The sequence below is a fragment of the Dermacentor andersoni genome, chromosome 2, assembly GCF_023375885.2.
Source record: "Dermacentor andersoni chromosome 2, qqDerAnde1_hic_scaffold, whole genome shotgun sequence".
Taxonomy (NCBI): Eukaryota; Metazoa; Arthropoda; class Arachnida; order Ixodida; family Ixodidae; genus Dermacentor; species Dermacentor andersoni.
This window is the reverse complement of record NC_092815.1, coordinates 41357678-41379581: the sequence shown is the minus strand read 5'-3', so window position 1 is coordinate 41379581 and position 21904 is coordinate 41357678. Positions and strand designations below refer to the sequence as shown.

Sequence of the window (21904 nt, the reverse complement as noted above, 5' to 3'; positions counted from 1 at the left end):
TCGGACGCCACAGACGAACTTATTGCAAAGCATCACAATTTGTGGCACCATTGTAGGGATCGCTGCTAAAGTGTTCGCGTGGTTGTCTTGTGCGGCCGTCGATATATAAGTTGCAATCAATGGTAGCACTCCAAAGTCGCATTCTGCTGTCAAACTTCTGAGGGCCAGGGTTGCCAGATTGGGCTATTAATAGCCAAATCGGGCGACTTTTTGTCCGAGTTGGCGTCAGAATTTTCCTTTTGGCTATGTGGCAATTTCTGGGCTACATCTTTTTCCTGCGTAAAAAAAAAGTAAAAATAGTTTAGCAAAAATGAAAAGCACGCTGGAATCAAAATGCCGACGACAGCGGGTTAAAGAAATTGAGCGCGTCTGTTACAAAATCAAAATTTCCAAGTTCTATGTGAGAGAACACATATGCATGTCAAAAGGACAAGGATCGCGTCCTTTTGATAATATTAATGAAGAAAGCTGGCCTCAGGAAACACGTCTCCATCCGCGAACTAACGCTGCCCGCGCGCGCCCGAAAGCGAACAGACTTGCTAGCTGTCTCCATATGTGAGCTTTCGGCGTCCTAGGGAGGTTTTAAGCCTGAGATGCTTTCAGCTCCCGTTGACGGTGCGCATCGGGTGACCTCGGCGCCAGAACGGAGGGACAACAGCGAGCTGAACCTAACCGACACTTGCCGAATTTTCTGCCTGCCGCATGGCGCCTATATACGTGGCAATTCGTTCAGACCTTTCCAGCCCAAATTGCCCCTGCTCCAACGCCAACGTAGAACATATCCTCTTCCGTTGCCCGACAGCCACCACAGCCATCCGTTCCCTACACAACTCCAAACCATCCTCCTGTCTATGCTATCATTACCCGTATCAAATACCGCCGTCGAACGAGTGTTCAGTCAGGCCTCGCTCATTAAAACCAACCTTCGAAATAAAATGTCGCACGAGACATTGGTAGCGCTCCTCCACGTGATGTTTGGCTTGGCGAGGAACGGAGGCTGCTGCAAGGATTTTAAACCGGGCCAAGAATTTTTGTCCCGTTTCAGCTGTGGCATTTTGTACGGACCAAGCAGTTCCACCTCCCGAAAAGCTCGTGATGCCTAATCATAGTATACTTTTTTATGTCTATATGGCGTATTATATTTTGTACCAACTGAACAAACACTGAACCCCGGTCAGTGTTTACTATATGGCCAAGCTTTATATATATATATATATATATATATATATATATATATAGAAAATAAATAATACGGAAGCTCAACGCCATTACTTTATCCGAAGGTTTGATGCAGATGTTGGCTGACGTTGACAGTATCGCTCAGAACCTGTTTTGAATAATAATAATAATAATAATAATAATAATAATAATAATAATAATAATAATCCGGTACCTGTGTCTCTTATAAGACCTCTGCGACCGTCATTTCCTCCAGAGACTTTGATTCACATTCTCAGAGTGAAATGTCTGGCGGTGGTGGCCGTGGTGAAAACTTTATTGTTTCCTTTTGAAGGAAAGGAGCACATGGATAAAGAGGGGGAGGGCGGTGCTACGCATGGTAGCCCCTCGCAACCATCTCAGCCCACACAAGGAGATGTCTGAGCCCTCCACATGATCCCAGGTACCTAATCCTCACGGCTCAAGCCATAATTTTACTGGCGCGAGGCCCTGTTGGATAGCAAACATCGTAGCTCTGGTATGCAGGTCCAAAGCTAGCTACCCAGTCCTCCCTCTAAATCAAGAGCAAAAAAAAACAAGCTTCAAATGATGAGACTCAGTCTCGCGATTTGGTGTACAGTCAGCACTAGCAACATCGGATCCAAAGTGAAAATAGCATCCTTGAAAGTTGCTCCACTGGAACTGCCGTTCAATTAGCTCCGGATATGTTGACCTTGTTTATCTCGTTCACCAAATGTATAGTTCCTGATATTACTTTAATTCAAGAATCTTGTAACTCAGTCCCGGTTCACTCTTGATAACTTTTGCAGTTTTCGTCCGGGCCGCCGAAGAAAAATTCGCCCCGGTCCGGGACCAGGACGAATTTTTCTTCAGCTGCGAGGCTTTTCTTTCGAGGAACCACGTGCAGGTTTCCTTTGTAGCAATTGCTACGATTGGGTGGATGTCTCATTTTCCCTTAATTAATCTCTTACTGTATTCGATCCCTGTGTGCGATGACATTACGTTATTCGTGTACGCTGACGATGTAGCTTTCCTTTGCGCAACAGCTGATCTACACGCATTATGTTATACAATCTTATATGACCGAATTGGAACACTGGCTCGATGGTCTTTTGTTTACCCTTAATTTCAATAAATTATCTGTTTTGTTTTCTTTCCATTATATCCGCTCACTATTGTATTATCCTTTTGTGTAACCAAAAACTTGTCCCTCATAGATCGTCATTGAAGTACTTCAGAAATGTTTATGTTGCTTCCTTGAATTGGCGGCCTCCTATGGAAGACATTAGCCGTAAATGTGAATGCGTCTTGGATTTATTATACTGCGCAGTCTAAGTTAAAACAGCTGTTATGCGAAGAAAGACCGTATTGATGATTTACAAACTCCACGTTTGAGCTATTCTTGAGTTTGTATGCGCACTTTTTTCAGGGTGCGACGATTACAAAATCTGCGCTTTCTTATTCCTGGAAAGGCAAGCTCTTCGCGTGCGCCTCGGTCTTTCGCCATATGTAGCCAACTTGGCGATATACCTGTAAAACAGAATTATTACGCTAGAGTCAAAATTTCAGTTGGTTACGGTTAACACTTAGATTGTATGACACGAGATTGTCTGATCGAGTCACGAACAGTTTGTACTTCTAACCCAAGTTCGTTCTTTTACGTTCATTGGCCCCGTTATCGGAGACCAAAGGTTTTCTTGGTACAGTCGCTGTAAGCCTCAACTCGAATAAACACGCGAAATATAGTTGCTAGCAATGCAGTCACTTCACACGTTGAGATCGTTTTCGACAGCACATATCGCAAGAACACCAAATCGTTCCCGTTGCGTATTTTGAACCGATCTTCTGCAAAGATCACCTTAATGAATTTCCATCCTACTGTTTGACGGCCAGAAGTGCAACACAAGTAAAACCAAAAGCTGAAGTTGACTACTCTTGTTTTTTTTTTTTCTGCCCAGCGCGATTGGGCTTTTTTCCCATCGAACGTGCCCTCAGCATATTCGGGTTAAATATGACGGCGACTGTACGCTCGCACTTCCTTGCATAAGCCCTGAACGCCAGCGGGCCACAGCGCCTTCTGCACATATAAGGCCCACGCCGAGACACAGAATGCGTGTGTGCTTGCATTTCATTGAATACCGCCTATAGATCGAACCGGCATTACACACCCGGTAACTGAACGTCTTTGGTTCAGCATTGCCCACATCGGCAACTTTGCGCTCGTGCGAGCTCTCCTCGCTTATCGGGTTCGAAGAGTAGAAGAAAAAAGAAGCAACCATGAAACGAAGCCAAGGTGCGGCGGAGGGTATATAGCGACGTGTCGAGTGTCGTCCACTCGATGGGCGCGGCTTTTGCCGACGGATGCGTATTCACCGCACAAAGAGCCCGCGCCGCCCGGTACAAAGCGCGCACGAGTGGCCGAGTGAACGGTTGTGCCGCAGCGCCCGATACGCGCGATACCCGATCGGCCTCTCGCGAGATTTAGCGCCACGTAGCACATACGCAAGGTGTAGATCGGTACGACATTTGCAGACGCATCGAGCCTGCCTATATACAGATAAACCATCGCGACTTGTCACGCGTGCCGACCTCCGTGCGATTCGATTCCACGAACACTTCCCATTTACATAAAACACTGACGATGCAGCTGCACAACAGGAGTGGAAGCGGCTCAGAGCGAGGCAGCGTATTTCTTGCGAAAGCAGTAGACGTGTAATATATGAAATCGAGTGTACGAGAGCTGCGCATCGTTGAGTCAGTGTCACTTTCACTTATCAATCCCATTCATGTTGGTTTACTCCACGCATCAAGTAGACGTGCATAGCTACACATATGATACGAACACTGTGTGGAGAGGGTGAATTAGCTCTCTTCTCTCTCTCTCTCTCTCTCGCTCTAAACAGAAAGGGGAGAAGCGGGAGGATGAGCTACGCCTCCCTCATTTGAGGTGGTGAGCTGCAACACATTCTCAAGCCCATTCCGAGGTTCCCGTACAAGTAAAAATTGTCACTCGCTAAACTGTATTGCAGCATAAAGGGAGTGATTTCTCCTCGAAAAGCAAGCTTAGCAGTTGACAAAAATTGTGTAGATCCAACAAACATGTAAGAATCTGAGAAGCAAAGCTCTCGTGATGCGGTTCGCGAGTGTCGTGATGCGCGACACACCCAGCGTGTTGAATATTGCACCGCTGCACAGCAATTATCTCTGCCAGTGAAGATAGCAAGACGCAGGTATACCTCCACCACGTGCTCCATGTGACCGCGCAGTATACTGTCGGTCCCCCTTTGCTACGACACTGTATCCCGGGAAACAAGAGCAGGCCGATCTTGAAGATTGTGCAAGAGTAAACTGTACTTTACTCGGCGAAAGACAGGAGAAGCAGTTGCGCCAAACCCCAAAACCTAGGCACAGAACGATTGGCTTTATTAAAGTAAGTCTAATCTTGACCTATATTTGTTGCAATGACGACATTTAGGCATCAGTTGTTTTGTCAGCAAGTAATTCCATTGAAAAGAAGGCCATCAGCCAGGGCACTTGCAAAGGTAGTGAAGACGGTTTACGGCTGCCCTGCGTGTGAGCTGTTCGGCATGACAGCACAGTAGTATCAACTGGGGGATTTGTACCTAGATCTAGGGCTTTTGGTGCAAACTTGGGGATTTGACGTCTTTGTGACAGTATCTAGGGATGTTTTATACACGCCGGGACCTGTTTCCAACAACGCACCCACACACATTGGACCGCATTTTGTGGTTATCTATGTCAATGTCCACTACATTGCCCTTCGGCCGTTGTCATCGCAGGGATCAGTCACTTGATGCGATGTACGTGATAAGAAATCAGGAATGGATCGTTCCGACATGCACGGCATCTGCAACTGGGCAGACGCAAATGCCATCTACATAAGGAAGTGAAAACGGCTGGTGAGTGGTTCTCGTTTCGCTTCTACATCTTGTCGAATGCTCTTGTTGTTCAGGGTGATCTACATACGTATATTTTGTCCCACCGGAAGGGAAAATCTAAGCTATAATTTTAGTAATAATCACACTCCAAAGGTAAACACGGAGATCGGTGTCAGTGTACCTAATGCAGGAATACACCTCGTATATTCTCTCAGGAAACCAGATTTTCATGCTGTGTATATAGTAGTAGAGTTTCTTTATTCAATATGTAAAGAAATAGAAAAAGAGGATAGCAAGTTACTACTGACTGAGCTGCATGCAACTGTCTATCGCAGTCTTCGGACGCCTGAACAGCGGTAAGCAGTGAGTGGGTGGGGGTAGAGAGGAAAAACACAAAAAGAGGTCATCAAAAGTGTTTTGTCTAGTTGGAATCAATGCAAACAAGTTAATAGTTGAGATGCGCTATGCAACGGATAATTCGCCGCTAAGGGAAAAAAATAATAAAGATGAGATGCGTGGATTTCAGCACTGGGGGATGCTGTGTCAGAAGATACGGCAAATGATCGATGTATCGATGATCGATGTATCTTCTTTCACCGGCCTTGATATGAAAGAGCGCCTGTAAAATATTACGTGTTCTTTCGGGAAAACTGAAGGCATAAGCCGCCGGTATACTTGCAGCACATGAGCGATCAAATTTCATTAGGTAGTTGAAAGCTTGAGTCAATTCGTAATGGTTTTTGTAGCATGAGACGAGCTGAGGTGCAAATTATTAGTGCAAGGTCTGAAGTTTGGAGCTCTAGTTCTTGATTTTCGCGCCATAATACCGCCGTTATTAATAGAGCGGACTGTCAAATTAAATTGATTAAATATGCATTCTAGCACCATTCGAATTAACTTCCACTGCCACTCGAACCGCCGCGTTTCTGGTTTGAAGCGACTTGCGGATTCTTTCGTAAAGTTACTGGGTAAATAAATAATGCGGTGACCTGTGGGAAAATCAAGCAATAGGCTTCAAGGAACCCTTGATAATCATTGAAGGACCACGGGGGAAAATGATGCGCCACGTCATGCGTGCTAATACTTGAACTGTTGTGTAAGTCCACATAATAGTTTGCTGTATATCAGGCTGCACGGAACATGCACTACACAGCTGTAAGCCCCATCGTTTTTCTTACTGTACCATGCGCGAACCGGCAGCAGATTGCACCGAAACCAAAGCAAAAATAAAATAGCTTAGCACGGGAATTACGTACAAACATGGCAGCCGTGGCTTAACGCCATCCTCCCAGCGCTGACATTGCCTGAAAGACAGCCTTCGCGATTGCCTACATATCTTTGTAGCAGAAATGAGCATTCGGTTTTCATAAACTGGCGTTCCCGAATTTTGTCAGTGCTGACGTGGTCCTCGGGACTTGGAAGTTCTTAAGACAAAATAGCCCAAATATAGCCATGTAGACAACTCGGGATTTTCGACGCCAACGCGCACAAAAAGTAACCCAGTTTGGCTATTAATAGCCCAATCTGGCAACCCTGATTACGAAGCCGGAGCAGCGCGCGCGAGACCTTTTCCTGCCCTTTCTCTCCCCGGCGGAAGCGAAACGGCTCTGATTGGTTGCGCGCGTGGCGTGAGCGCGCGCCTATGCAGCTGGAATACCTGCTAATACCTCCCGCTCCGGCGCCGGCGCAGCTGTCAACTCATCACACCGCCCTTTCCCGCAGCTGCTCTGCTCTGGGAGCAACTGGGTTTTTGCGTGACCAGACCGCCACCGAAACTTGTGAGCCTCGCTTAAAAAGTAAGTTGCTACGCAACCGCCCGTATGCTCAAGGGAACAAACATTTTCATTGATGAGGATTTTTCACGTGATGCATGAAAAAAAGACGGTGTCCTTGGAACAGTGTTGCAGAGAACAGAAAGAAGGGCGAGGAACTCGCACTATTATTTGATGAAAAAATATGGCGTCATGTACGCATGGGACAACACCAGGAATCTAATCGGGTGATTGATAGCCTGACTGATGACTACAGTACTGCTTCCGTGAGGCTGAATTACTAACATGAGTGTGATGGCAGGCTTTTAATTTATACTGTAGACCTTGAGTACGTTCTGACTGAGTGTTAACCCAAATTTAACAGTGACAGAAACATGGCTGCACAGTGGCGTTCTTGACTGAAATATACTCCCACTGGACACAACGTGGTGAGAAGTGACCGTAGTGGCCGGGGCGGGCCCGTTGTCTAAAGAGCCTTAAACAAGCACTCTTGAATAAACAGCGCGACATTGAAACCGCTTGGTGTGATTTCTTTAAAAGTATGATGTGATTGTTGATACAGAGGGGGAGGGGTGTATCGCGCGCCTGGGTTTACTCTTGCAAGAATTCATACATTAAGAAAAAAAAATGGCAAGATTTGCACGCATGTCACAAGTATGTTTTCATGGCGATAGACTTCAATGTCTCGGATTTGAAATGAGATGAAATGGAACCAGGAATGCGAGAACGTGATGCAGGCTCAGCAGCCATGGAAATGTAGAAAGTAGAAAGTCGAGTATCGCGTCCCAGATACCATTACTGCACAAAAGTCAAATGACGAGCATGAACGAACATTTCGTTCAGGCTGGTTCATGTACATGGAGAGGAGGCGAAAGAAGAGTGGTTCATGCAATTGACATCCCACTGGTGACCAGCTCCATTTTTATATAACCCACAGATAGTGTTGAGATGCAAAATCTGATACACAAAATGAAGAGCACAGCCTCGGCCGGACCCGACGGAATTCAACCGGAGCCGATCCAATATGTCTCAAGCGAAATAAGTGTCGTTCTAGCTTATATTGTTAATTTGTCAATATCTTCAGGAATCTTTCCAGATGCGCTAAAAAGCGCTCGCATAACACCAATCCATAAAGGTGGTGCGAAAGATAAAGTCTCAAATTACAGACAGATTTCGGTCTTAAATATATTTTCAAAGCTTTTCGAAAGCGTCGTGGTTGACAGGCTGTGGTCTTTCTTGACTAAACACAGTGTAATCTCAAAGTACCAATATGGTTTCCGAAAGAATAAGTCAGCAGAGCAAGCCCTTCTAGATATCAAGGATAAAATAATTGAGAACATCGAAAAACAGAAGGTTACACTTCGCTTTTTTCTAGATTTGCGGAAGGCTTTCGACTCGATCGATCATAAAATATTATTCCATAAACTAGAAATCTACGGAATACGCGGCGTCGCTAATGATTTAATAAGAAGTCACCTAACGAATCGAAGCCAATTTGTTCAGATAAATTCTATTACATCTGACATTTTGCCTATAAAACAGGGTGTACCTCAGGGCTCAAAACTTGGCCCACTATTGTTCTTAATTTATGTAAATGATATTGTACGAATACCCGACTCACCTGACTTGGCAATGTATGCCGATGATACCAACGTGTTTTTTACATCCAGTGACACTTCTGAACTTTCTGTCAGTGTTAATGCGTATCTAAATCGCTTATCAGTTTGGTTGAGTGCAAATAGTCTTGAATTAAATACTGCAAAAACAACATACACTTTATTCAGGGCTCGTAACAAGAACACACCTAATGACATTAACATTAATTACAATGGTACAACAATTAACCATGTCCAAGAACAAAAATTCTTAGGCGTTTGGTTTGACGAACATTTATCTTGGAGTTCGCATATAAGGATGCTATGCAATGACCTTTCTAAATCTGTCGGTATCATTAACAGGATAACCCAGCTGATTCCGCTTTGGCTCAAACAACAGTTATACAATACTCTCCTTTACTCTAAACTCTGCTACGGGGTCCTGATTTGGGGTACAACTTCAAAAACAAACAACAAATTAATTCTTTTACAGAAACGAATCCTTCGCATATACTGCAATTACCATGGCCGTTTTGTAGACCTTGAAACAGCTCCATTATTTCAACGCTACTCCCTTTTTCGAGCAGATAGAACATATTATAAGAAACTTCTGATGACCATACACAAATAAATATTATTCACCAAAATAGACAACGATGAAATACCTCGTTATTCACTGCGCCGGAATAATTACTTACTGAAAACAAAAACAAATTATGGTAAACAAACATTAATATATCAGTCGACAGAAATAGTAAACAACATAGGAGAACTGTTAAACTTTAGTGCTTCAGAAAGCTCCTACAAAAGACAGCTTAATGCATTATTACTCGCCGATGACATTTGCTTTCACTAATTATTAACATTTTAATTTTATTGCATCTGTGTGTAGGCATGTATGACCTAACAAAGAGTGCATACTGATAGAATTTGTGCTAATGTTTATGCGGCTTACTGGTTCTAACGAACAAATATTGTAATCATTTTTGTTACTGAAATTATGATCTCTTGTGCGAAATGTATGTACGTTATATGTGTATTCATTTGTACTGATTTTATCCGCTGTTGTAGCCGTGGGGTCTGGGACCTCTGTCAGGCCTTCGTGCCTTTAGTCCCAGTCTCCCCTCGCTCGGACGAGAAATAAAGTACATATGATGATGATGAATGTGCTTCTCTTATGGATTGACACAAGTAGTACGAGATTATATTGGGATCTGCAGTGACAATAAATCTGTGAAGGACATCTTTTTAAGCTCTAACGTAGTATTGCGACCCCACACACATTCTACCTGTGCACTAGGTTCATTCGATTGTAAGCTTGATTTTAAAGTTGGATTCCTTCAAAAGAACACCAAGAGTTGTTTCATATGACAGAAAGTTAAATGAGGCATGATGACACTGTCAGTGTCATACTAGATGAATTAGCATTCTGTTTTGAGCCGTTTTAGGAACAAAGTAACAGAATTACTAGACAATGTGCACGACTTCTCTAAAGTACTCGATGAAAGTGACAGATAGCCATCATATTCAGCCTGGGTGCTTAATTCATTCGATTGTAAGTTTGAGTTTAAAGTTGCATTGTTTCCCAAGGACAACGAGACTTCTTTCACACTACAGAAAGTTCAATGAGGCAGATTTTTTTAGCAGTTTTAGAAACAAAGTCAAAATGGGTTCGTGCACATCAATGAGTTGTGGCTACGCTTTAAAAGTTCACAAATGCTTAGGTCGGCATGTCCACCTGAAATGAAGAAAACGATAAACTTCCCGAAGATTTGAATATCAGTAAAAGCGTACTGATATTCAAAGAAGGAGACATTACATCGGTTACAAATGTCCGACCTATTGAGCTCACATCAACTTCTTATACAGTGATGGCTCATATATTTTATAAGCATATTCGACATTATTTGTCCCACAACAGAATTCTCAGCGGATATCAACACAGTTTTCAGGAGGGTTTATCAATCGTAACACAATTACTAGATAGTGTGCACGACTTTTCTAAAGTACTCGACGGGACAGACAACCATCATATACATAGATTTAGAAGAAGCGCTTGATAACGTTCGTCACAGACAGTTAATATTTAAACAAAGTAATTTAGGCGACACACGTGCACCTATGTGAATTCAAGACTTCCTCACTGATCGCCGACACTTTGCTAGTATTATTGAGAAAACGTCACAACTTAGCGATGCCAAGTGGTCGCTCCCACAGGGAGCAGTCCTTGAGCCTGTGCTGTTTTTGATATTCATCGACGACCTCATTGAAGAGTCACCTGTTAGAGGAAGGTTATCCGCAGATGACGCCGTGATTTATACCAGTCATATCCGTTAACTGCCAAACACTTTGATACAGGTTTTAAAGAAAAACGCAAACGATTGACAAGACACGTGGCAGATGTCATTAACCCCGTAAAATACCGTATATACGACCATTACACATAAACACGAACCGCCTCCATTCACATGCAGATTGCAAGGTGATGATGGATATCGTTTCTTGGCGCAAGGGCCAGAAATGGCCAAAGAGCGCCATGACATTTGGTGATGAATAGCAATGAGTATCGATGAATATGGCGGTAGTGGCTGTATATTGGCCTAAAATATTCGCTTTAAATGGTGTAAAATATGTATCTATTAAAATAATGTCAATGAAAAGTGAGTCCTATGGTTGTAAAAGAACGTTGGGAACAAGAAGATACTAAAACATGTTAATTTATGGCAGCACCAGTGCCTCTGCAGAGCCCTTCAGTGCAAGGGCTGCGAGGCATGTGCTCTGTAAGTGATTTCATTGCAGCTACAGCCTCTAAGCAGAGGCTGTGCTACAAATAGCCTGGCCAAATGATTTCTATAGTATTAGTTTCTTCTAAGAACTTGAGCACTGATTTAAAATTAAATAGAGGGTCATTGCCTAAAAAGAAGACTGGGTGCAGAGGTATATTATGACTGTACAAGGAAGGGAAGAGGCCTTGCACGTCACGGAAGAATTCCTCGAGGGCACGGGACTGGTCCTCTCGCCGACCAAGTCGGAACTCTTGCTGTATCGGCCCGACAGAAAAGGCCGTAAGTTCGACACGACGCTGGACCAAGTACCGATCCAACTCAGAACGAAGACGGGTCAGCGCATCCAGAGGGTGGATTCTCTCAGGGTGCTGGGACTGGTCCTCAATGCAAAGGGCAGCAACGCGCAAACGATCGCGCGCCTGAGCGCGAAGACGGAGAACATGCTCAGACTCGTTTCGCGAGTGACGAGCAGGAAGGGGGGCATCAGCGAAGCCAACCTCCTAAGGATCTACCACGCCTTCCTCATGAGCCATATCAACTACGTGGCTTCTGCGCTAAGCTGGTCGCGGTCGGAGGAGAACAAGATCGACGCACTCATGAGGAAGAGCATTAAACGAGTCCTCGGCATCCCCATGACGACCAGCACGGAGAAGTTGATGCAACTCGGGGTCCACAACACCCTGAGCGAAGTCGTCGAAGCGCAGAAAACGGCACAGATCGTTCGCCTCTCTACCACCAAGGCCGGCCGCCGAATACTCGAGATGGCGGGTCTGGCAGCCATGGCTGAGGAGTCGTTCGCCGTCCCGCTTTGCCAGAGTGAAAGGGAAACCTTTCGAGTCTCCCCCTTCCCGAGGAATGTTCATCCACAACACAACGAGGCCCGGCGCGCAGCCAGAGCCCGAGCACTCATCAAGACTGCCCTGCAAACCCCAGAGCTCGCGTCCTTTGTCGACGCGGCGCGGTATCCCGGATCAAACTCGTACGTGGCCACGGTGGTTGACCCCCAGGGCAAGATCCTGAATGCGGCGTCTATACAACGCTCGACGGCGTCCGTCGCAGAGCAAGTCGCAGTGGCGCTGGCTCTGTGCGAACCCGGGCGCACGCATATCTTCACGGACTCCAGGTCGGCAGCGATGGCCTTTCTCGCCGGCTCTGTCTCGGCCGAGGCTGCGGCAGTGCTGAGGACCCGCAAGACAGGCACGGCCCGTCATGTCATCACTTGGTTCCCGGCTCACATGGGCCGGAACGTCTCCCCCGGCTCCATCAACCCGAATGAGCTGGCCCACGACCAGGCGCGAGGTCTCATCAACCGCGCCGGTCCGAGGGGCCCGGCTTTGCAGGGGATCGACCGAACCACGGACCCGCTGTTAACTTTCCACGAGATAACTGCTCACTACCAGCTGGGACGCAGGCAGTTTCCGGCTCCTCACCCGAAGCTAGGCAGACCCCAGGCCTCGGTGCTGAGAATGCTGCAGACGGGCTCCTTTCCGTCTCGCTCAAGGCTGAGCCACTACACTCCGGGTGTGGATCCCCGCTGCCCAGACTGCGGCGAGGAACGATCCACTTTGAACCACATGCTGTGGGAATGTTCTGTGTTGCGCCACTCGCCTTTCAACAGGCAAGAAGATTGGGATGAAGCCGTCAAGAGCGACAACCTTCAAGTCCAACTTCGGGCTGTCCAAAGGGCCTGCGCCAGGGCTGAAGATCACGGTCTTCCGCCCCCGGCGTGGGTGCGGCCCGCGACTACGACAACGTAGTCCCTTAGGACCAATTAAAGTTTCTTGTCTGTCTGTCTGTCTGTCTCCATTTCTAATATTGGGCACTGAATGAGAACGTGAAGGACTGTAAGTCTACTTCCACACCTAGTGCATGTCGGAGGGTTAGTTCCAGTTAGAATATACGAGTGAGTGCTATAGGTGTGTCCAATTCTTAACCTACAGAGCAGTACTTCCTGTTGTCTCGTTGTTTTCTCAGAGATCCAGTTTCCTATTTTCGGTTTGATTAGGTGCAGTTTGTTGGATACCTGAGTGTCCCATTGCTGTTGCCAATATTTCCGTAGTTTATGCTGTAAAAATGGCTTAAGGTCTGTGTAGGGTACAGGTATATTAATGTTTGCATCACAAAAAGGTACGGATGTAGCCCTTTCGTCAGCAGCTACGTTGCCCTCTAGGCCTCTATGGCCAGGCACCCAACAAAGAACAATCATTTGGTTAGACATGTATGCTGAACATAGAAGGTTATACAGTTCATTAAGGATGGGGTTTTTGTGTTTTCGTAGACTTGATATGCAACTAACAACGCTTAATGAGTCTGTGAATATGACAGCCTTTATTATACCTGTTTGTTTTATATGTTTCACAGCAGAGAGGATCGCGTATGCCTCCGCTGTGAAAATGCTGGTGTGTGGATTTAATGCACCGGACGTTGAAAATGAAGGTCCGAGCGCTGCATAAGCTACACCATGAGTAGACTTTGAAGCGTCTGTATAAAACTCTGCGCAAGAGTACTTCGCCTGGAGTTCGAGGAAGTGTGAATGTATATGCACCTCAGGCGCATGTTTTGTTATTGCGACGAAAGACATATCACATTGGATAGACTGCCATTCCCAAGGTGGTGCAAGGTTAGTGGGAGTCATTAGGACTGTTTCTCGATGTTTAATACCAGTTTCGTGAGCCAGTTGTTCTAAGCGCACAGACAGAGGAGCTCGAACAGATGGGCGGTTGTGGTGAAGTCTTGCAGAAGACAAGTCAAGTACGGTTGAGTAACACGGATGTTCGTTATTCGATTTACATTTTAAAAAGTAGGAGAAGCTTAAATACGTTCTGCGCAGATGTAACGACCATTCGTTCGCCTCCACATACAGACTTTCCACAGGACTTGTCCTAAATGCGCCTGTTGCCAGCCGTATGCCTAGACTGTGGACTGGGTCGAGGATTCTGAGAGCACTATCCGATGCGGATTGGTACACCACGGCTCCATAGTCGAGGCGTGATCGTACAAGGCTCCTATATAGGCTAAGCAAACACCTCCTGTCACTGCCCCAGTTTGTTCGAGAAAGTAGCTTCAGCAGGTTCATTGTCTTCAGGCACTTCGCTTTGAGATATTTCAAATGTGGAATGAAATTAAGTTTTGTGTTCAAGATAATACCTAAAAATTTGTGTTCAAGGCTGACCGACAGTCGTTCTCCATTAAGGTCAATAGTCGGTCCTGGTGATATGCCTCTCTTGTTTGAGAAGAGAACACATGTGCTTTTTTGAGGATTAAATTTAAAACCATTTTCTTCTGACCACTTTGAGAGTTTGTTTAGGCCGAGCTGTAGCTGTCTCTCGCAGATGCTAAGACTGCACGATCTAAAAGCTATCTGCACATCGTCCACATAAACCGAGTAAAAGAGTGTGCGAGGTATGATGGTATGTAAGGAATTCATTTTCACAATAAAGAGTGTACAGCTCAGCACTCCACCCTGCGGTACACCTGTCTCCTGTATGAATGATCGTGACTGTACATTGCCAACTCTAACACGAAACGTTCTGTCAGACAGGTAGCTTTCAATAATGGTCAGCAGGTTGCCACGTATACCCATTCCAGAAAGATCCCGAAGGATCCCAAAGCGCCACGTAGTGTCATACGCCTTTTCCATATCAAGGAATACAGATACGACAAGCTGTTTGTGGATAAAGGCTTCACGGATGTACATTTCCATGCGGACACGCTGGTCTGTCGTCGACCTACCTTCCCTGAAACCGCATTGGTATGGGTCTAATATTTTGTTGGTTTCAAGATAGTGGAGCAAGCGTTTATTCACCATCTTTTCAAAGAGTTTGCATAGGCAGCTTGTCAACGCTATCGGTCTATAACTATTTGCCAAAGAAGGGTCCTTACCCTGTTTCAAAATGGGGATTATAATGGCCTCTTTCCAAACAGAGGGAATCTGGCCGGAAGACCATATACCATTGTAAAGAAAAAGAAGGGTTTTTTGTGTTTCAGGTGGCAAGTGCTTTAACATTTCATATATTATGCGGTCAGAGCCTGGGGCAGATTTGTTGCAGCCATTTAGTGCTGCTTGAAGCTCTGCTATGCCAAATGGTCTATTATATACCTCAGATTTTGCAGGTTTTCGTACTAATGGCTGCCGTTCTATTCGTGCTTTATGTCTTTGAAATGTGTCCGAATAGTGCGACGAACTGGATATGCGTTCAAAGTGTGCGCCTAGAAAGTTCGCCTGGTCTTCCATACTATCTCCCTGTGTATTTACTAAGGGTAGCGAGTAAGATTGTCGACCTTTTATTCTGTGCACTCTATTCCAGACCTTTGTCTCATCCGTGTAAGAGTTAATTCCTGATATATAATTTTGCCAACTCTCTCTTCTAGCTTGTCGGCGCGTTCTCCTTCCCTGAGATTTGACATGCTTGAAATTAACAAGGTTTTCTGCAGTCGGAGAATCGCGGAGCAGCCCCCATGCTTTGTTCTGCTTTTTACGCGCGTTACGACATTCCTCGTTCCACCATGGAACACGGCGCTTGTTAGATGATCCCTTTGTTTCTGGGATACATTTGGTCGCGGCATCAATCAGAAAAAAGGTGAAGTATTCAACCGCGGCTTCCAGGCTTAGAGCAGAAACGTCAGCCCACGATATGACAGTAATTTTTCGGAACTGTTCCCAGTCGGCTGAATCAGTTTTCCACCGAGGAAACTGTGGGGGACATTCATTCGTCTTCGGTGTAGACAGAACTATCGGGAAATGGTCGCTCCCGTATGGATTTCTAATAACGTTCCATTTAAGATCAGGTAAAAGGGTGGGAGATGCAATACTGAGGTCTATAGAGGAATAGGTCTTATGTGCAGTATTATAATATGTAGGTGCCTTACTATTCAAAAGGCATGCACCAGATGAAAAGAGAAACTGTTCAATCAGTCGACCTCGCACATCGCAATGAGAGTCACCCCATAGGTTGCTGTGTGCATTAAAATCTCCTAGAACCAAATAGGGTTGGGGTAATTGATCTATTAATGCATGGAATTCATGTTTATGGAGATGATAGTGCGGGGGTATATACAGAGAGCAGACGGTAATAAGTTTGTTTAGAAGTTTGGCTCGAACGGCCACTGCCTCTAGGGGCGTTTGTAGTTGTAGATGTTGACACGCTATACTTTTATCGAGTATGATGGCTACGCCGCCAGATGATGCGATGGCATCATCACGATCTTTACGAAAAATAACATAATGACGAAGAAAGTTAGTGTGTTTAGATTTAAGATGGGTTTCCTGTACACACAGCACTTTTGGGGTGAGTTCGTAAAGAGGTTCTTGAACATCATCAAGGTTTCTGAGGAGACCTCTGACGTTCCACTGCATAATTAGCGTGTCCATAACGAAGTTAATTTGGTGCTGTGTGTACGGAAATAGAAGTTATGCCTTAGATTACAGAGCTCTTTCGAGGCCCTGTAATCAGAGTTTTGCCCTTTTTGAAGCGTTCGAGGGAGCCCCGCCGCTCCTTAGGCGTTTGGTGCGCCTTCAGGACAGGTGTAGTGTCCATTGCCTCTAGCGAGGCGCCGGACACGTGCTCTTGAGAGCGAGAAGATTTCCGAGTGAGTCCTGCCTCGGAAGGCAAGACCCTTGCGCCCACCAGCCCGGAGGTCGATGGGGCTCCCTGAGGGATTTGGCTGCGCCGGCTGTTGCCAGCGCTGGAAGGGGCCGGGGATGTTGGGGCAGCCTCGGCTGCGCCCACCTTCGGGCTCGATGGTCCCTTCTGCTGGGTTGACAGAGCAGCGCTAGCTGCAACCGTCGCGGGGGCAGATGGCGTAACTGCCGACTCACTGCTTGTGGGTCGAACAGCCGCCGGAGGCCGTTGTGACGCTGCCCCCTGACGCGCCACTTCGGCAAAGGTGGTCTTAGGAAGGTATGCAACCCGCCTACGTGCCTCTTTGTATGATATGTTTTCCTTTACTTTGATTGCGACTATTTCTTTTTCTTTCTTCTAAGACGGGCATGACCGCGAGTATGCGGCATGCTCGCCATCACAGTTCACGCAGTGTGGAGCGTTTTCGCATGTTTCAGAGGCATGGTCACGGGAACTACATATTGCACATGTCGGCCGGCCTCGGCAGTTCTGGGAACTGTGGCCGAAACGCTGGCATTTGAAGCAGCGGAGGGGATTCGGAACATACGGCCTGACTCGTAGCTTTACATAGCCGGCCTCGAGTGTCTCAGGCAGAATGCTTGAGGAGAAAGTCAGTACAAGATGTTTGGTTTTGATTTCCTTCCCGTCACGCCTTAGCATGATTCTTTTGACATTGATCACGCTTTGCTCACTCCAGCCTTCAAGCAGTTCTACTTCTGTTAACTCCATCAAATCGTCGTCAGAAACAACACCGCGACTGGTGTTCATAGTTCGGTGTGGCGTTATAGTTACTGGGATTTCCCCAAATGACTGAACTTTAGGAAGGTTTTCAAGCTGTTTTGGATCGCGGAGTTCCAGAAGGAGATCACCGCTAGCCATTTTCGTTGCTTTATAGCCTGGACCAAGAGTTTCAGTGAGATTCTTAGAGACTAGGAAAGGAGAAATCATTCTCATGGTCTTTTCAGGTTTGTTTGAATGAACTACATGGAATCTGGGGAAGTTTGGCAGTTTGTTTCCAAGAAATTGGAAAATATCTTCGGTGCGCCCTCGTTTCTGAGGGCGATCAGGTAGTCGGGGAAAAGAAGTGGCCATTAGTAGAATGGTGTTTTCGGCAGGGATGGCCGCCACCCACCATGGAGCCCAACCCGGGGACGACACAGGACGGAAAATATTCAGTTCTGCGCACGCCAGCGGTACAACCCCGCTATAACCGAATACATATACCCAAGACTGGATATAATGCACAAGGTTAACCCTTGCTGCCTACGAAGCCGGAAGTAACACGAAAATAAAGAGAGGACAGGAAAGATAGAAAGTGAGAGAAAGACGAAGATTGGAGGGAGAAAGAGACAGGAAAAGGCAACTACCGATTTCCCCCGGGTGGGTCAGTCCGGGGGTGCCGTCTATGCGAAGCAGAGGCCAAAGGGGTGTGTTGCCTCCGCCGGGGGGCCTTAAAGGTCCAAACACCCAGCATCGGCTCAACCCCCAGGATCCCCTTTTCCCCAGACACAGCTAAGCCACGCACGGTTACACGCGGGAGGGTCCAACCCTCGTGTGCTCGGGTACGTGGTATCGCAAAACACCAAACGCCTGCTGACGCAGACGCCCCTGCGGGGGATTGCAAGGTGAACCACTGCGTCGAGTAACCGAGTACAAATACCTTGGAGTCACAATAACGTCAAGCGTCAGTTGGGTACTACACATCGACAAAGTATCAGAGAAAGCTAATTAGAGATTGAGATGTTACAGATAAAGTTTATTTATTTATAGTGCGAAGAGTGGAAAAGTTAGAGAACACATAGGACGCTCTGAAACAGCCGATCACAAATACTCCGATCACAGCAGATACAAAAAAGTTTATATATATATATATATATATATATAAACTTTTTTTAATATTCAGCAACTTCGCGTGACCTCGAAGAAAAGTTCACCGAAGGGACCGATGGGAATTTACAAGACCTCATAGTAGGAGACTGCTCAATGTCGCAGCCTGAGTCCTCTCGCACCACTAAGAATCTGGCGTCTCTCGGTGGTGTAATCTTCCTTCGCGTAATTGTCGCATACTTCGTTATCACTAAAACTTCGCCTTTCCGACGAAATTGCAGCCTCTCTCTCTCTCTTTCTCTCTCTCCTTTTTCTGCGAGTCCGAGTATAAGCGCTGCTGCGCATGACTGCTGTTGATTCTGATTTCAAGTGAATCCGGCTTGGCCTCATTTCAGTTACTGAGTGAACTATACAGTGTACCCCACTATCATGCACCAAGACTGAAAAAAAGAGCAGTAGCGTTACTCGAAGAAAGCCTAGTGTATATTGTATCCAGTACAGCGGAGTAGCCGCCAGTAATTCTTTCATTACTTATATTTAATTGGGTAATTGCAATAGATTTTCTAACTGCCCTAATTATGCAATGCAATTATGCAATTAAGTGTCAATAAAGCATTTGTAAGCACTCCAAATGACATCTGACTGCGGTGTTTTCAGCAACGCACTCATTGCGTACAATTTTTTTCCGATTGGCAAAGAAATCTCACGAAATATGAAAAATACCATGTGACTGCGCTTTCACCCGCATAGTAAAGCAGCGCCTTCAAATAAGCTGTTTAAAAGCAACTGCATTACCTGTCGCAAACCCGAAGAAACAGCGCATCACCTTGATAATTGTACGGAAGGAGAACCAGGTTTCGTGGCTTCGCCGCTATCCCTCCCTCTCATTTCTATGTCACACTTATCCGTCTCTCAAGGCCACCTGATCACATTAGTAACGAAAGGCACATGATAATGCGACCGAAGCGCCGCTCTGACCACGCACGAAACGCGAGAAGCAATGGAATGGGCATGCGTAGAATGTTTCAAAATCCTGGCTTTGCTGGCGCCGCATCGAAAGAATGCGCGCGCAGCTATATTTCGCGCCAGAAACTTGCTTTGTACCAAAGCCAAATTAAAGTGACGGTTCTTTTTTCATGAGAGTGTAAACGTGCTGCAAAAACAGGTTCGTGGCAAAAAATAAAAGTGAAATAGACAGACCAGAAAGCGACCCTCGAGTAGAGAAAAGACAAAACCGATGTGCTCAAGACAGTAAATATACCACTTCATAATGAGCCGAATCGGCAATCAGGAAGCGCACAAAAAATTTAAAGAAAAACATTTCAGCGTACCCTTATTATCCATGAATTCGTAAGCGCCGTTGAACACCAAGTACTGCCTAGAGGACGTGTTCGAATAGGTCTCCTTCTGCAGCTACGCAGTACTGAGTCCGCTTTATCACATCTTCAGTGGCTTTCACGATGATCAACGCTGGAATTCTACGGCAGACATCCGTTATCCTGGCCTTGAGCTAACCTGACGTCCGTCTCGATCATGTAAGCACCATCTTTCACATAACTACAAAGAAAGAAATCGAGTGGCGAGAGGTCAGGTGACCTATAGCCGGCCAATTTACAGGCCCTCGCCTTTCAATCTATTGCACATGAAAAGTCGCATCCAGCCAGTTTCGTGCTCGCCTGCTGCTGTGTGCTGGTGCTCCATCTTGCTGATACCTCAGGAATGGAAGGCGTGAAAGCGGGACTTCGCTGAGAAACTCATCCACCGCTCCTTAAAGTATTTCGTTCACGTAACGCTGTCATGACAGAGTGCGATCGAAGAAGATGGGACCCATTATAGTAACTGCGTAAATTTCGCACCACACATTGAGCAATCACTGGTACTTTACCCAGTGTGAACTGGAGTCACTCCAATAGTGTGCATTATTGAAATTTACCTGAGCGCTTCTGCGAAAACTGGCTTCATCTTTGGCTTCAGCTTTTGTCATGATCCTATATACTCGAGAAATCTAGACGACTCTACAGGTCCCTATCTTCCAAGCATTGGTGCTAGTTAAGGTGGTACGGGTGAAAGGCCGTCATTTTAGAATCCCCCAAACTGATGGCTTGGAAATTGGTACCTGGGCGGCCACGTCCCGCACACTAGCATGAGGGTTTCAGGCCATAAATGCTATAGAGCATCCGTACGTAGGCTAGGACTCAAAGATGGAGTCCTCCGCCGCTGTTTTTTGAAGCTGCCGATTTGTTTCAGGTTTTCATAACTTGTGATGATGATGCGTTCGTCTACCACCACACTTCCATGACTGATATATATTTGTGGCCTTCCTCTTGTTTCCATTTGCAGCTCCTAAAACAAGGATCATGTTTACCTCCTCATTACAAAAAGATGTGGCGACTGGGACGAAACAAAACGCACCTTTACACCTCTGCACTGATGTTGTCAATTCGCTTTTGTGGTGATTGGTTTCATGGTAAAAAAAAAGGGGGGGAAACATCCGTGCAGTTTATCTACGCTAAGACAACAGCTATCACAGCTTGTTTCTAACATCAAACGCGACGTGTTACTTTAGCCGGGAGCGCGGCAGTTAAGGCCTAGTTCGATCACAATGTGTTCCTTTATTTCGATCTGGCTAGCTCAGAGAGACCCTGTTCGAGGGCGCTTCTTTATAATGCAAGTGGGAGCGCAGCCACGTGATATTCTCCATATTTCGCGGCGTTAACTTATCAGTCGGAAAAAATTGGTGCGCAATTAGCATGTCGCTGAAAATACCGCAGTTAGGTTTCCCTTGGCTGTGCCTACAAAAGCCTCATTGACGCTTTGATAATTATGATAGTATGTCTCCAGCAGGATCATTATTTACTATTACCTAATTAAATATCAGTAACGAAAAAATTACTGACAGCTACTTCAATTTACTGGAAACATTATGCACTACTAGGTTTTCTTCGAGTAACGTACGTATTGCTTTTTTTAAACCTTGGTGCACGATAGTTAATTGGGACACCCTGTATACATTATAACCTCTGCATGCAAGTGACGATGTTTCCATCCCCAATAAATGTTGTAAATTACCAGAAATGCTTTTTTATGTCATGAGTCCTTAACATTGCTCATCGGAAAGAGAAGCCATATTGAAACACATATAATTCACGTGCATTTTATACGCCGTTAATTAAAGGCTCTGCCGAAGGGGTCACTAAAGTGTACAGTTCTTTCTTTTTTTTTTTT

At 45.8% G+C, this 21904-nt stretch overlaps 1 long non-coding RNA gene across 1 annotated transcript in view; it reads right to left on the bottom strand.

Annotated features, from left to right (window-relative positions):
• LOC140215918 (uncharacterized) overlaps window positions 1–21904 on the bottom strand; it is a 61191-nt gene continuing 39287 nt past the window's right edge. Inside the window, exon 2 of the long non-coding RNA XR_011892510.1 lies at window positions 1–275. This is a non-coding gene — a long non-coding RNA (uncharacterized lncRNA). The remainder of the gene's footprint in view (window positions 276–21904) is intronic.